Consider the following 17,796-nt stretch of genomic DNA (forward strand, 5'->3'; position numbering starts at 1 on the left):
TGTCCCTAATAAAGTGACCCTTTATGATGTCACTGAAGAGATTTCGGGAGCCTTCGTGACAACATTTCTTTGTCATCACTGGTTTATGTCAGGCCCATCACTGTCACCTCCGCATATTGAAAAAGCAAACACATGTAACTACATTGCATAAAAGGGACATGAGAAGTGACAGAGACGTGTTACATTAACGATGCAATGTTTGCTGCATTGGAGGTGACCTCCACAACTCACATCCCAGCTCTTATCACGCCTGCCTCACCTTTTGCCAAACACCAGAGCTGTTTGTCATGGATGATTTGCTAATAAAATGAGAAAGGTGTCGAGTCAGCAGCAGAAGTCCGCAGCCCACCTGGCCGCTCTGTCATGCATATCCTATCTGGATGTGTGCATGCATTGGTGTACTCTCTCAAGCATCTCCATGTTCCAAGTCTTCTCAAAAACCACACGGGCCAAGGCCGGTCTTGATCGCAACACGATTGCACACAATACACATCTGTGAGCAGCCCAGCACAAGCCATGTACTGCAACAGACACTTACACACTCCATCCGTTCTCATGTTTTCTTCTTCCAAACACATTTAATGTCATATGATGTTAGCCCTGAAGACATTGAATATTGCTGATCATAGCACATGACCTATTGACCCATTACATCATGCAGTATCGTGTCATTTTCCAAATGCAGTATTGTATACATTTTATTTCAGTAGAGCAAACATAGTTTGACACTGAAATGTCAATGATGAGAGTTATAATTGATATAAGGAAGTGAAAAAGGAGTTTGGGTAACACTCTAGTAGGGGGAACATATTCACTATTATTTAGTTGCTTATTAACATGCAAATTAGTAACATATTGGCTCTTAATTAGTCATTATTAAGTACTTAGTAACGCCTTATTCTGCATGGCTTTATTATACAACCAGTAAGCCATTAACTAACAGTCTTCCCTCAATAACCTCAGAATTATTGCTTATTAGTAACCCTAACCCTAACCTTAACCCTTATATGTTCCCCTAGTGTCCAAATAACTCTAAATCAAGTCTTTGTTACTTAAAATATGTTCCCCATACTAAAGTGTTACCGGAGTTTGTTCAAGGTCAGACATGCACCTTCACCTACCTGATGACAGACAGAGAAGGAAGTATGGTAATGGGGAAATTGGACTTGATAGGATCTCAGGAGCTGACATGAGGGTTGCTTGACAGTGTTCAGCCAACTTAAATATTTATAGCAGTGAAATTTCGCTGCACATGAATGATTTGAGCGGTACACTTTTTATGCATGTACTTAGGTTAACATCTGAGAGTTCTTAGACGACAACATTTTGCAGTAGGAAAATGAAGGGTACCTTTTAGCCATATGAGATAATCTTTTATTATTTTTCAAATCATCTTTCAATCCTCAAATAGTAAATCCATGCCTACCAGCATAACAATGTTTGGGTTCAGCCATGTAGTGCAGTATTGCATGCCCTATGGTAATATCTGGCACCGGTGCAGTGGTTGAGGATCATACATTATGCAACTCTATGATATAAAGCACTATACAATTGTAGGACACTGTGGGCTTAATCACCTTCTGTTCCTCTCATATCCTTCGTAGACGATAAGTAGACATGCATGCACTGGAAATTGCACTCATTAGCATATCACACTGCCTCCGCTGTGCCACTGTCTCTTCCGAGCAATGTTGACTTTTGCGTACAGCGAGTAAACAAGAGTTAGCAGGCAGTAGCTCCTCAGATAAATATTGAATACACCTACTGTATAGCCTGGCTAAGTGTTGATTTGTATGTCAGGGACAGTGTTTATTATGCTTGGTGGGCCTCTTAGTGCAGTTAAGTTTCTACAGCTCCCCTATATGGCCATCAATTTCACTATAGGATCAGCATCTTGCTTCTTTTTTTTACCTCATCACCCTGCATTTTCCTTGCTGTCTGCCCTCTGTCCTCGGCTGGTGGTGCCTGCCTTCTCCCCTGTCCGTCTCTTCATGGCCATCTCACCTTACTTCCTTCCTTCCAGATGGTGCATTTCACAACCTACTAGGCACGATCAATCAAGCCCAGATGCAGACTGGGCTATTAAGGTCAGTAATGATCGGCCTTTGAGCGTTATGGGCCCGACTCCTGTTGTAAAGCCATGCATCAAACTCTGTTCCAGCGCTCAGCTCGCCTGCCCTTAACAAGCCGGCTTAAAATATCGGCCGGAGGATACAGAATGAAAAGGGTACAACCTTATCTCTCCAAAGACAGGCCACTGTAGCTCCAAGGTGTAATAAAACTACAGAACTTGGCGATCGCCTAGAGTCATCTCTTTTATAAGCAATATCTATCAAAGATCGGCTAAGCTGTGGGCTGTAGTTGCTCTGAAGAGAGATGTAATGCATCACATTGCATATCCCTGCACAGGAAAAAAAACACTCAATATTCAAGTTATTCTGCCTTGCTTCATTCTTCACATGGGATTCAGATTTAAAAGTGTGGGAAGCCCATAGTTTGAGGAGGATTTGACAGGGTGGAGATCCCTGCCCCAGCAGTCAACTCCGGTCAGGTAAAAATTCTTGAAGAGATGAAATACTCTAGGGAAAGAGAAACCAAAACGCTTCGACATGGGACTTGGACATCAACCACCCTGTGGCTTTAAATATGTAGTGATTTCCTTTCCGTTCTGGCCGGATTTATATTTACACTTGCACAAAGGCAACTTTGTATATTTTTTATTCTAAGTAATTATTTAATTTACATCATTGCAATGCAACTGACAAAGGGAGAGGATGAGTGATTGTTGGAAATATGAGCTTATTCACAGTTGAACAGAAAAGCACATGTATGTTTATCTATCAACGCATTTTTATTTGTCTTACCCCCCATGTAAATCTTTCTGCGTGAGAATGTTTCATATTCTCAAAGACAACAGTAAATTTCAGTCTGACAGGCTGCATCTGGTTTCTCTGATTTTACTATGACACTACATCAGACAGTATTGTTATTGAATGAGGTCACTTCAGTGTTCACCTAGAGTGCACTGCCCACTACCAATACATCACTGATAATCTACTGATGCAATAGTTTGCCACCTGGAGCTAATGTAGCAAAAGGCCTTAGGCCCCATTTACACTAAGACGGATAAGGTTATCCAGGGTAAATCCCACCTAACCTTATCTGTGTCCACACACAACAATGCCACCGTCTAAGACACCCTCCCCCCTTCGTACGCCGGCGCAACGCGACCTAATACGCATGAGCAGAAAATGCGCACGTCATAGTTGCTTTGTGTGCAAGTTCTTAAATTTAACTTATCTGAACATTATCCAGTGTTGTGGTATTTCAATTAACTGGAATCCAGTGTGCTGTGGGGCCCTGTTGTAGTGAGTCACACCTGAGCCATCATATATTAATCAAATCTTTAATAAACACGTGAAAGTACACAATATGACAAAGAACATTTTACAACAATCAATCTCGGGATTTAGATATCTGGTCAGGACACTCCTCACTCTTTTGCCTTCACCTTCATTGTCCATTCGTTTTTGGTGACTTTATATACTCTGGACCTAGACGTTGAGTCCGCGACAATACATGGTAGACAATAACTGATACAGTTTGTTTTGCCAGTCCAAAAGCATTCGCTGTTTTCTGTAGTTAGTCTTCCCTCGACAGCCAGGTAATACAAAGCACACGCTACCTTTTTATCACATCCACGGGAGCTCGCATTCTCGTTGACTCTCCTTCGACAAATGGACACATTTTTTCGGTAAGTAGAATCACAGCTGACCTGGACATTGGGAAGTTATTTTGCCGTCTGAGAAGTGTTGTATCCGAAATAGCTGCAATCGCTTTCTCTTAAGGTATTCATGTGTGATTTCCACAAGCGTCTGTACATGTAGAAGAAGGAGAAACACGGGCATGTCTGGATGACTCGCCTTCATATTTCCAGTGGTTAGCTCCGGTTGTTATGAAGCTGGCTGTGGCGCGTTCTTTCTGACGTCACTTCCTGTGTGGGGCGCAATCTTTCTGACTTCACTTCCTCTCCAAACTTAGTTTGTAAACGATCAATGAGTCCATACATAGCTAAGAGCCGGAGATTCAAGAATTACACGGCGCACTTACCCGTGTAAAAAATTATACAAGGAGGGTTACCTTAAACGATGGTTTAGTGTGGCTGAAACGGGGCTTAGGCTAAATAATTATTCGTTTAAGGGGTTATCCGGCTTAATGTAGACATAGCCTTAGTTAAAGGGGCTGTTCACAACATTTACACAGGTGCCTAGAGAGCACCAACTTTCCAATGTATTTTACACAGTATATCCCACCCTCTTACCTGTTCTTAAACTTAATGACGTAAATAGGTACATGAACGTGCATTAGCTTTAGGTGTCGTTAACTAATAATAGCAATTTGTATAGCTAGTGTTAGCTATCATTGAATGTATATTCTACCATAACAACAACATGACTGCAAATTACTGCTTTTCTTGGACTGCCTTTGTATGTGTTTACATGCGTACGTGTCGAGACCGGGTGAGTGATCACTGTAGACACCAATCATTTCATTCAGGCCAGTAAGAAAAAATTCTTACATAAACTTTGTAATTGTGAAAAATGTACACAATTGTTCTGTTAAATCACTAACGGTAACATAAGCTAGCTAGGTGATGTTCTTGTTACATTTTTTGCTTTGAAAAATGTTACTGTGAGGAAGTTGCAAACAGCACCTTTAATACAATAATGGAAACAGAAAGGTAGTTCAGAGTGTAATGTGATTTGTCTTTTACCCCCTGTTCATCAGTTTTTGTTTAATATGAAGGAAGTCCCAATCTCCTCTCTCCATAATGTAGTATACCACTGTAACTGCAGTATGTTTCAACCGTATGCGTGTGCAGATAGCGTCTTCTTTAGAATTCCGATGCCAACAATACAGAGTCCAATATGAGACATATTTCAACTATTTCATTGTGCCTTTAAAATCGTCTTTGTTCACAGAATACGATTGCAATAAGGGGAAAAAAATGCTGTACCAAGAAACCGTCATTTGGATTTTATTGGTTTTGGAGTTACCCACCTTCCTCTAATCAAGAGGAGATCCTTCTGTGTAAAGAGTGTGTGAGATGTGGAGTTCATGTTCGGATTTTTAATGCTCTCTCTCAAACCCATTTGCTTGCACTAAAATAATCCCTGCTTGCATTCAGATTGGCCCTGCTCTTGCTCATAACTGTACTCCTGCACCCAGATTGCCTCCAAGTACTTAAAAATCTGCTGATCCCAAACGTCAATGCTCGCCTTTGGAATTTTGTGTGTGTGTGTGTGTGTGTGTGTGTGTGTGTGTGTGTGTGTGTGTGCGTGCGTGCGTGCGTGCGTGCGTGCGTGCGTGCGTGCGTGCGTGTGCGTGCGTGCACGTGCGTACATGTGTGTGTGACGATCCTGTTCAAATGTCCTAACATTCTAGGTGTAATGCAGACCATTCAAATATTATATATATTGGATGAGTTCCTCTTAAAAATAGTTGATTTGATTATTTTAAACACGCATGAAGTTACAATATGGTACATCGTATACTTAAAGTTTTGAATTACAACATATCTGAAAAGGAGTAGGGAGAAGCAGATGCTAATTCTACCGCTTTTCCGTTTCATAGCAATTTTTAACATATTTGTTCACTTCGTGTGTTCAATCTGCATCACAAATAAATAAAAAAAATACATAAAGGTCCTAATAAATAGTTAATAAGTTGTGATTTACATAATGAGATGAATAAGATGATGTTGTTTTTCAATAAGGTTCAAAAAGTGTATTAAGATACTTCTTCCTTGTACTTTGAAAACACTTTGGATCATGAGTACATTGTTTGACTTCTTTGCTAAATACATTCCATATTTTAATTCTTCACAATGATATACTTAGTTTTATTTCAATCCTCCTAAGAGAAGATTTGTTCTACATTGTTGGGTAGCAGGTTATAGCTATTATAGTTATTGATTTGTTCATAATTTTAACTGTATGCAAATGCACCAAATTGTTCAATTGTTCATGTTTGATTCAATAAATAGAGGGTTTGAATGTTCTATAAAACCAATGTTATGTATTATTCTAACTGATCTTTTTTGTAACATAGTTAGTGAATGAAGTGTACTTATGTAATTATTTCCCCATATTTTGACATGATAAATCATATATGGTATAACACTTGTAGTGGATTGCCCGAAGCTTAAGCAGGCAACAAAAGTAGTTTAGTACAACAAATGTATTTACCCATTATCAGAAGTGCAGGTTGAATTGAGTTGGTCGTGCAGACAAACCACAAGTTACTCCGGAGCCAACAAGACACACACAAGCCAAAATCACCCCTCGAGTTCCGGTCTTCTGCCATTTTTTATATGTCTGTTGTGCGTCATCGTTCTTTATCGAGTGCGTCAATGTCTTGTTTTGCTTTTCCTATCTGTTCCATAACAACTTGAATCCTTTAGACAGTCAACACATTCTATAGACAGGTTGGCACGACTTAATATTCACTTTTGTCCCACAACTGGTCCATTCAATGGCACAAAAATACAAGAGTATTGAAAATGAGCGGACATTCTTAAAAGACAAGAAATATAGGTCAAAAGGTCAGAAATTCTACTACAGTAGAGAATGTGGAATGATTTTTGGTCCAAAATATATTTTACTCTACTCGTTATTGACGTATTTCTTGCCACCTCATGTTGTATATATTTCGATATAAGATTTCCAGTTCATTTTATCATCTATTATTATCCATTGGGGGGTTGGCGCATTGGGCTAAAGAAAATTAGCACCCTGACGAAAGCCGTCAGGGTGCAAAATAACAATCAACGTTTACTTATATAGCCCTTAATCACAAATGTCTCAAAGGGCTGCACAATCCACAACGACATCCCACATCAAGGCAAGAAAAAAACTCAACCCATTGGCAAAATGTGAAACCCTGGAAGGGACCGCAGATGTGGGGACCCATATAATAATATTTATTATCGACAATAAACTTACAGGGAGCAAGGAAGCGAGGTAGCAGCAGACCACTTGATGATGTAAACATCATCAACACAGAAGTGATCATGGCACTAATACTTGGTTAATATTAAAATCACAAAATGTAAATGAAGTATTGTTGTTGCCAACTCCAATTGGCTCCGCTGTAAGCAGACTTTTATTTACAAGTTAGAATGCATTAAAAAAAAAATCCATCCGTCATGTCTTTCATAATCATTGTGAACCTTAGGCAAAATTCCAAAAAAAAGTGCAGTTCCCCTTCATAATGATCAAAACACTTAAATGTTAAATTGTATTATAAATGTGCCTGTTACTACATTACATATATACTTACAGCATGTATATGAAACCTTTAATGGAGGTGTTTAAATGTTTTTTTAAGCGCTTCATCGGCAGAATAGAGCGGCTCACATCGGCTCCATTGTAAGCAGACTTTTTTGTCGCCAGCTCAGTGGCCTTGTGGTTAGAGTGTTTGCCCTGAGACTGGGAGGTTGTGAGTTCTAACCCAGAGTCATACCAAAGACTTCAAAAAATGGGACCCATTGCCTCCCTGCTTGGCACTCAGCATCAAGGGTTGGACTTGGGGGTTAAATCACCAAAATATTCCCGTGTGCGCCGCACGCTGCTACTCACTGCTGTGCACTGCTCCCCTCACCCCTCGGGGGTGAACATGGGAAGGGGTCAAATGCAGAGGACACATTTCACCACACCTAGTGTGTGTGACAATCATTGAGACTTTAACTTTAATTTTAACTTTAGAATGCATTAAAAAAATACATCTGTCGTCTTTCTTACTGTCTCTTCAAGATGTGCCATTTGTGGGCGGGTCTTATTTACGTGGCTCCACTTTGACAGCGTCTTCTCCCCGTCATCTTTGTTGTGAATGTAGTTTTTAACGCTTTCATATTGAGTCTACTGACGGATACTGTATAAGTTAGAACTGTATACAAGAGCAAAGGATGCATGCCCCACAACAAGAGGATAGAGAAAAAGAAGGAGCTTATTGACTTTGGCGCGGGCTACAATGGTGGGGTCGCGCACATTTTCAGGACTTATGCATATCCCAAATACACAACAGCAGGAACCAATAGGTAAGAAAAGTTGGTTTTGCATAATAGGTTGAAACAAAATGTAAGATAGTGTCTCCTAATAGGTGCCATTTTGGGGTCCTTATACACACACCACAGTGTTTCCCATAAACTGCCAAGATACCTGTGGCGGTGGGGGCGTGGCTGTGGGCGTGGTCATGGGCGTGGTCACCATGACATCATCGAGTAATTTGCATAATATATATATATATATATTAATTGTGGTTCTTACAAAAAATATATCTTATAAAATATAAAAGCTAAAATGTCTCTTAAAGCTCTGCCCCTTTAATTAGTGCATACTAAATAATTTAACATTAGCCTACTACTACAACCATATTATTTACCAGCAACATAAAGTGAAACAGAGGCAGAGGTGTCATGCCACAGTCAGTAACAAATAAACAGAAAACAGTAGTGGTCAAATACAAATAAGGCAACAAGAGAAGTATTCTACACTTCTCTTTTGTAAAGTAAATCTGAACAGCCTATATGGGCATCTACATCAACTATATGATTTACTTGAGAAGCTGGACAGGACAAAAAAAAATAAAAAAAATAAAAAAAAATGTTTTGATTTTTTTTTTTGTGGCGGACGTAATTCTTTCGTGGTGGGCTGCCACTAATAAATGAATGTGTGGGAAACACTGCACCATAATAATACCAGTATGTTTAAGCCCAGTAAGTATGACTACGGTAACCGTAATGCGCCAACAATCCTTCAAGCGGTTCGGTTTCGTAGCTTACCAAAGTCGTACTAAAACATTTTGACAGATTTTTGAGCGCCGCCTGTTATGTTCTATATTCTCAATTAAACATCAACATTTTGGTTTTGCTTGCTTGCGTCCTATGTTGAACAGGCGTCAACCTGCAGTCGATAAGTATCTCTTATGTGTGACTGCCATCTACTGGTCACACTTATCCATACACCATGTACCAAACAAAATTGGTTCGAAGTCAGTAAGCACAACAAGAATGAATACGAACTTTAGTTGTACCTGGTTAAAAAGTCGATTTTTGAGAAAATGAAATGATTTTAAGTACGCCTTATTGTCCGAAAAATACAGTACTAAAAACTCTGCAGACTCTGCAATTTGTCGATAATAACTTTTTTGTTTCTGAAATGATCATTAAACCAAATGTTTGGTTTTGGTACACATTATTTTAGACTACCTCAAATTCAAACTGCATTTAAAATTGTATTTTTATTTTTTTTTTTAAATATCAGTTACAGTATTTGAATTTTTTAAAACTCTGCAACCGGGTCCCTGCTTGCTGTTTGCCAAACCCCTGGTGAGAAGCACTGATGTATACAGATAATCAAGAAAATAAAGGCCATGTATCACTTGTAAGTGTTGTTTAGTAACTTTTAACTTCAAATAAGTCTCATACTATTCAGTGCACTCCTGATACTTAGTTTACTGCAAATTTTCAGTTTAATATGTATACATTGAACTAGTATAGATAGATAAATATGGATTATTTGAGCTTCAGCAGTTTAAAAAAATGAAGGTGAATGATAAAGTATACCATACTTCTTAATAATGCTTTTGTTTGATAATAAGAAAATAACTGTAGTACCGTAACTATTACTTGATTTTAATAGGTGTGCATTTGTTAGCATCATTGTACAGTATGCAGCCTAATTTACCACCAGTATGTCTGTAAATGACACTCAGCCTTCTCCCTGTCTGGTCAGTGGCCCTAATGTCACCCTAAGCACAGCACACCAATGGGCCAGGAGTTAGCCAGTCAGTCGGCAACCTTTTGCACAGACCTATAAAACAGAGAAGCACGGAGCAGAAAATTGAAAGCATCACGAAGGTGCTAAGCCTGTGCTGGGAAAGAAGATAAAGGTCTTGGCCGCAGATAGAAGCACCTTAGGTGGAGATGCATGCTGGGGGCTGTAGTATAATAACCTCAGTCTAAAAGTTTTAGGCCTGCAAGCAGATAGTTACAGGGCACAGTGGTAGTTTATTATAACGTGGCCATAAACTGCAAACCCCAATAGTTGTTAATGTGTGCTATGACATGGAAGGCGTTATAGATAGATGCTGACTCACCACGCTTTCAGATGTGACACATTTTGCCAATTGTTGCCATTTCCCAGGATCAAAAATATCTTGTCCAGAGAAACAGTGTCTGTTTGTAGTGGCTTCTATGAGGTTTCTACTAAACCTGTTTGATCGCCATGTCTTTTTGCTGACGTCACAGGTTCAGCTGGGGAGTTGGACAACAAAACTTATCCCCAAAATGTCACCTTTCACATCACAACATCAAACGATAAGCACATAGGTTGTGCCCAATACTATTTGGTCCAAACTTTGCTCTACCTTTTGTTAGTATTTTGACTTTTTGTCATCTTCCCTTTTCCTTGCACTATCCATTGTTCTGTTTCCATATTTTGCTTCTATCAGTGGAAATACAGTAGTGTTTGCTATTCATTGAACTTAGATGAAGATGACAAATGAGTTGTGACCTCAAGTAATATTTACCCATTATTCAGAAAGCATTCAAGCAGATATAAAAAACCCCCACATAATGTCCGTACAAGCATCAGCAGAGAAGGTGGCTTAAAGGAACATGAAGGTATTGACATTAGGTGTATAGTCAGTGTTTTTCTATTCAGACTGGCTATGTGGCAATGTTGAGGAATAAAAGAGGAATAGCGTGATGCTAATATACCTATCTGTGCTGTCTCTGTTTTAAAAATGTATACCATCGGTCATAAATTATAAGCGCTGTTGACTCATTACAGGTAAAATAGATAAACTCCCAATAAATAGCAGGAGAAGATAATTGTGTCTAGATTAGTAATTGCTTGTATCTAAGCTGTCAGTTACCATGACATCGCTGCTGCAGCGACATAATGAAAATAATGTTGCAAATGATAAAATGCATGATAACACTGATAAAAGATTCAAACAGGCTGGTGCTGCATTCATCTATTATTTTTCGAACATGTATCATTTTCAGGGTTACAGGTAATGTCAAATCTATCCCAGCTGTCTTTGGGCAAAAGACAATTTATACCCTGGGCTGGTAACCAGTCAATCACAGGCAACTACTTAATTCTCACATTCACACTTGTGACACATGTTGAATCTTCAATTAACATAACATGCATGTTTTTGGACTATGGGATTTAAAGTTAAAGTACCAAAGTGGTTAAAGTGGTGAAATAAACCTCTTCATTTGACCCATCCCCTTGTTCACCCCCTGGGAGGTGAAGGGAGCAGTGAGCAGCAGCGGTGATTTAACCCCCCAATTCCAACCGTTGATGCCAAGCAGGGAGGTAATGGGTCCCATTTTTAAAGTCTTAGACTTAGACTTAGACTTAGACTTAGACAATCTTTATTGTCCCCGAGGGGCAATTTGGTTTGCAGCAGTAGTCATTAAAAACAAGGTTCAACAGTAAAATACAAGGTGCAACAGTAAAAACGAAGTACAAAGTAAAATCAAGGTACAACAGTAAAACAAGGTACAAATACATAAAATACATACAACATACAAACCATCATGAAAGCATTGAGCTAAAAACTAAAAACATTTGTAACACAATAAAAACTAATCATCACACGTCGCTTCCCACTAAAGTGAGTGCATAGCAGCTAAGCTTGTTTAAGAAGCTCATTTATAAAGGAAACAGCTGAGGGAACAAAGGATCTTATGTATCTGTTGTTTTTGGCCTTTCTATTAGTAGGGGCGTACCTGCATCCTGAGGGTAAGAGTCTAAACTCTGAGAAGAGAGGGTGCTGAGGGTTGACCAGAATGGCCTTTGCCTTCTGGATGATTCTGGCCTGATAGATCTGGTTCAGGGGGTTCAAGGTAGTGCCTATGGTCTTTTGGCACACCTTGATTACACCACCCAATCTATTTTTATTAGCCACACTGAGGTTACCAAACCAGTAAGTGATGGAATACGTTAAAATAGATTCTATACAAGATGAATAGAACAACCTCATCAGTGTCCTATCAACCTGAAAGCCCCTCAGTCTCCTCAAGAAAAACAGCCTCTGATTGGCCTTCTTACAAATACGGTCAGTGTTGGCATCAAAGGTCAATTTATTGTCTAAAATTGTGCCTAGATACTTGTAATCACGGACTATCTCAACAGCAGAGCCATTAATGAGAATAGGTGCTTTGGCAGGGGGATCACGGCGAAAGTCAATGTACATCTCCTTCGTTTTATCGCCATTAAGCTCCAGGTATGAATCATCGCACCATTTTACGAAGTTCTCCAGAACAGGACCGTGGTCTAACTCTTTGTCCTGCAGGAGGCTGACTATGACAGAGTCGTCGGCAAACTTAATAATGTACCTTGACTGAAGTGTACTCTGACAGTCATTTGTATACAGTACAAACAGCAGGGGGGACAGGACCCGTCCCTGGGTGATCCTGTGGAGCATAAGCGAACATCAGACAGTGTACTATTAACACGGGTCCTCTGTGATCTTGAGGTGAGAAAGTCCACTAGCCAGCATATAGTACCAAAGTCAACATTGGACATATTCAGCAGTCTACGAGCCAGAATGTGTGGCTGCATGCAGTCAAACGCAGATGAAAAATCCACAAAGCATAAGCGTGCATGTGTTTTATTTCCATCTAGATGCCCAACAAGGTGTAGTAATGTTGTTATGGCATCATCCACACCTTTCCTGGGCTGATAAGCAAACTGTAGTGGGTCAATTGCATCCTGGGTCATGACCACTAAACTCTGCTTCACTATTTTCTCGAAGCTTTTCATCACCAGGGAGGTCAATGCCACAGGGCGGTAGTCATTCAGCCCCCTTGGTGATGGGACCTTTGCAACAGGTACTACAAGGGACTCTTTCCATAATTTGGGGACACAGTTCTGTGATAAAGACAGTTGGAAAATGTGAGAAAAAATGCCACATAAAAACAGACCACATTCTTTAAGTAGTTTACCACTAATGCAGTCAGGCCCCTGGCTTTTCCTCACATTTGTCTGCTCAAATGTTCTCCAGACATCCATTTAATTAATCTGAATCTGACTGCTCACAGGGGCACCTCTGAATTCAGATAGTTCATTACTGAAATCATGAGAATCAAATCTCAAATAGAACTGGTTTAACTCCTCTGCTAGTACAGAATCAGGCTTGTGGGGGTTAGACAGACCTTTTTTGGAGTCTTGCATTCCGACCATGGACTTAATTCCCCTCCAAGCAGAGCGTGAACTACCATTTTTTAGTTCCTCCTCTACCTTATCTTTATACTGTAGCTTGGCCATTTTCATCTCTTTTTTGACCAGCTTGTGAGCTTCTCTTTGTTTTCCAATATCACCCAAATAAAAAGCCAACTTTTTCAAGTTTAAGGAATTTTTAAGGGATTTGCTAACCCATGGCTTATTATTTGAGTATGCTTTAATTATCTTCCTAGGGATAATCATTTCCTCACAAAATTTAATATAACTTGTCACCGTATCACTCAGATTGTTCAAGTCCTTACAAGAGTCTTTAAAAACATCCCAATTGGTGCTGTCATAGCAACCATTTAGTTCACGAATAGAGCCTTCGGTCCACACAGCCACCTCCTTGCACTCCACTTTTCCTCTCTTGAGGGCCGGTTTATACACAGGGGCCAGAATGATGCTGTTGTGATCAGATGAGCCTAATGGTGCTAGTCCGTAGGATTTGTAACCGCCTTTTATGGTGCCATAGCACCGGTCCAGAATTTTTCCATGCCTAGTTGGGCAGGTTACATACTGGTAAAAGTGACCTAGGGACTTCTTAAGACCACATGAATTAAAATCCCCCAATAGAAAATGGGGGGCTTCGGGGCTGATACTTTGAAGACGGTGCACAAGTTTAACAATAGTAGATGTTGCCTCTCCCATATTAGCTCTGGGGTGGATGTAGACAACTGTCATGAACAGCTGTGGGATTTCTCGCGGTAAATAAAACGGCCGCAGTGAAACACTTAAAAGTTCAATGTCGGGGCAACATATAGTTTCCCACACCATGACAGTCTTGCACCAGGCCGGGTTCACATACAAGCACACGCCTCCTCCCAGTGTTTTACCTGTCAGCTGTGCGTCTCTGTCGAGCCGAAAAGGCTGCCCGAAACCAGTGATTTCCAGGTCCTGGTTCAAGTCGTGATCCTTTAACCATGTCTCTGTTAGTGCAATCACACAAGCGTTCTTGTATTCGGATATGCACTTTACATGAGCTTGAAGCTCGTCTACTTGATTTCTCAGTGATTGTGCGTTACTGAGGATGATGGAGGGAAGGGGTAAGCGGCGTAATCCAAGTCGGTGAAGCCGCTGTCGCACTCCTCCTCTCCGCCCTCGCTTCCTTGTCGAGACCGCTCCTCGCAGCTCCGTGCGCGGCTTCCTCGTACGTGCCGCCGCCCGCCTCCCGTCTCGGACTCTTGGTTTGCAGATCTCCGGCGGAATGCCAGCTGGTAAGGTCCCGACTTTTGAGCCTCTACAGCGGATCAAAAAGTCACGGCTGTATTGCAGTGGGTGGGGCTGCTGGCCGCTACACACGCTGTCAGTTCTCAGCTGTGACTGTCCCTCGGGCAACGCCATTCAGAGCTCCGCTCATTAGAGCCGCTCGGCCGCAAAGCCCGTGCGCTCATTAGCTCATGATGATAACACAAAACACTTAATCGCACATGACAAACAATAAAACAAAAAAAAAAAAAAAAAAAAAGGACAAACAACAGAGCGACTACTTTTGCGTGTGCTCAGAGGCAGCGCCACTTCCGCTTCCGCTTTGGTTCACACTTTGGTATGACTCAGCCGGGGTTTGAACTCACGACCTACCGATCTCAGGGTGGACCAGGTGGCCTTGAGCACATGTTGATTCTAACCCAGGCCTGGGCAATTATTTTGCCTGAGGGGGCCACATTTAGAGAAAAAAATGTGCCTGGGGGCCGGTATATATATATATTTTTAGGATCACTAATACAAAACCTCACAATAATGTCTGATTGAATGCTAAAAATGTTATGACAGACCGCCTTAAAAAACAGAATGGAATTTTAATTTTTTTTACTAAATGAGACAACCAGAATGTACATGAAAATAAAGAATGTGGGATTTACAATATTAACTATGAACGATAAAACACTGAATATTGACAACATACGAACGTCACACCCCCTCTCGATCGACATGTTTTACAATCAAGCGAAACAATGCAACAGAAATGCAACAAACACAAAGACATAAGAACGCAAAGGGTAAAAAAAACCCCACCTACAATCTGATATATCTGATACATCACTAAGCTTTAGAACTTTGTTGTAAAAATCTGCAGTGAAAACATCACTGCAGATCATAATGGCAGCTACAGTTTCCATCTTAATGATCTAAAATAATTTTTGGGGAATGTCCGGCAGGCCGGATTGAAAAGCTCAACGGGCCGCATGTGGCCCCCGCGCCTTAATTTGCCCAGGTCTGTTCTAACCCAAAACATTCTGGCTGTGCGGCAGACATGCACGCCACATGTCATTTTTGGTAATGCCTTCATTTCTATTGTCATCATGACAATTTTTCCTCCTTGGCTTTGCCTCACTTGCATTCTTGTAAAAATGTGTATGTTGAAGCTAATTTCTCCATATAAAACAATTTTAAACATGAATAATGTGTTGAAACCTTGACAAAATTGCTGTACTGGCTGAATGTGCACCAGAGAGTGATCAACCTGCAAGACACACAAAGGGTGGACAAAACGTGTGTACACTGAGACAAGGTCCGTACCTCAAAGCATATTCTCATTTGGTTTGTGGTTTGTCAATTGAAAAGTTTGTATATTGAGGAGTTTGTAAATCAAGGGCCGGACATTTGTGGCTTTCTTTTGTTACATAGTCTTGCCTTGTTCTCCTTTATGTTCTTACTCAAATATTGAGCCATCTTCCCTTCAACTATCAATAGACAATAGATCCATCTCTACTCTGTATGATGATTTCACCCCACAATATTTCAGCCTAGGGATTGGTTTGAGATAATGTCACAAATCTGTATCCACCTCCACCTGTCTTGTCCTCCCACTCTGCCCCTCCGCCTTTGAGTCTACAGAGGGCCATTTAGCTTCCTAAGGGCCAGAGCATGAGCGCATGGCTACTCCGCTATAAGGCATGATGGGTAATAAGTGGAAATGGCAGTGATCCGGCACTCGCAGTTCTCGCTTCCTCAGTTCACAAATGCCAGTGGAAGATGATGGATTCATTCCTGGTGTGACTCAAGTGAAAGCTCCCAGTGCCACAGCCTGCTTATCGCTCACTCCTGCTCTTTGACCCCAAAACGCCACCTCTCCTACTTTGGCATCCTCCTTATCACCTGTGTTCGCATCTCATTCCCACGTTTCATTTACACTTTCCCCATACACCATCTTCTCCACCCTCCCTCACATGTTCATTGTCATTATATTTTGGTCACTCTCCACCATGGCTTATTACACACTGCATCCTCCCTGTCCTCTCTGTGCTTAAATGTTCTCCATCTCCTGTTTTCTTCCTGTTACCCATTCATGCATTGTTTCTCCTCCTCTCCCTCACTCAGTCATTTCACTCACTGTTACTTTTTCTCTTACATTTATTGTACAACCATCCTCACCTTTACCGCATCCTGATCCGCTACATCCCGGCCTCCCTACCTCCATCCACCCCTACCATCTTCCCCGTTGTTCCCTGAGCCGGCTGTGCATGCGGCTCCTGAGTGGCAAGGTGACATTGTGTGTCATATCAGCATTCCACGGCAGTCCCCTTTCTCTCCAGAGAGTAATTATTTCTTTCAGAGTGAAAGGTTCAATTTGCTATAAAAGAACAAGAGCCTTAGGTATAGAGGGTGGGGAGTGTGACGGAGGAGGCAGTGATAGTGTGGCAGAGGGTGTAGAGTGGGTGAGAATGGGGAAGAAAAGCTCCGAGGGTGGGACAGGCAGGAATAATAGAGGGTGGGTGAGCCAAAATCTTCCCTCTGAGTGTTGAACACACTGTTCTCAGGGGAGTATCTGCGTGTTTGTGTATACGGGCTGTTTGTGATGGCGGTGGTAGCGAAAAAGCCACGTGATGTCATTGCCCTGCTTCTGGTCTAAAATGAGATTACCTCTCCCCTAAAACGGGTTTGCTTTAGTTCTTTTTGAATGTTTACAATTTGGGTCTTAGAATGTTGTTCTTACTGTTTAAGCCACTTAATTTTAACCTGACTCTCGCCAGATCCTTGTAGTTCGCTGAGCTCCACACAAGGATCTGGGCTCGATGGCATTCCAAACTCCTTCAAAATAGCAAAAAATAATAAACCAATCAGGATCGCCGGGCGGGATTTCATAGATGTGAAGTAGCGCCGAAGCGACTGTTTGATTCAAACAACAGTGGCGGCACGCAGCGAGGAGTGACATTGATTCTGCTATTGCAACTGTTTTGCGACATCGATCGTCTATTGAAATTGTTGCGTTGTTTCAGTAAAAGTTCTCTAACTTTTCGCTCTGTCACTATCCAATATGTCAGCTGTTCTGTTTTGGATTTCCCAGTGTCGCTCTCATCAGCGTCACAGGTTGATTTCGATGTGAGGGGTTGAAGTAGCACGTCATTCAAGATAACGGACAAGTGGTTTATCCAATCACATACAATGATTTGTTTACAAGGCCCCACCTTCTGAAATACATCTCCTATTGAGAAGTCCCAGATCAGCGAACTACAAGGCTCTGGCGAGAGTCAGGTTAACTTAATTTAGCCTT

Source organism: Entelurus aequoreus, linkage group LG07 (assembly GCF_033978785.1).
Source record: "Entelurus aequoreus isolate RoL-2023_Sb linkage group LG07, RoL_Eaeq_v1.1, whole genome shotgun sequence".
Classification (NCBI taxonomy): Eukaryota; Metazoa; Chordata; class Actinopteri; order Syngnathiformes; family Syngnathidae; genus Entelurus; species Entelurus aequoreus.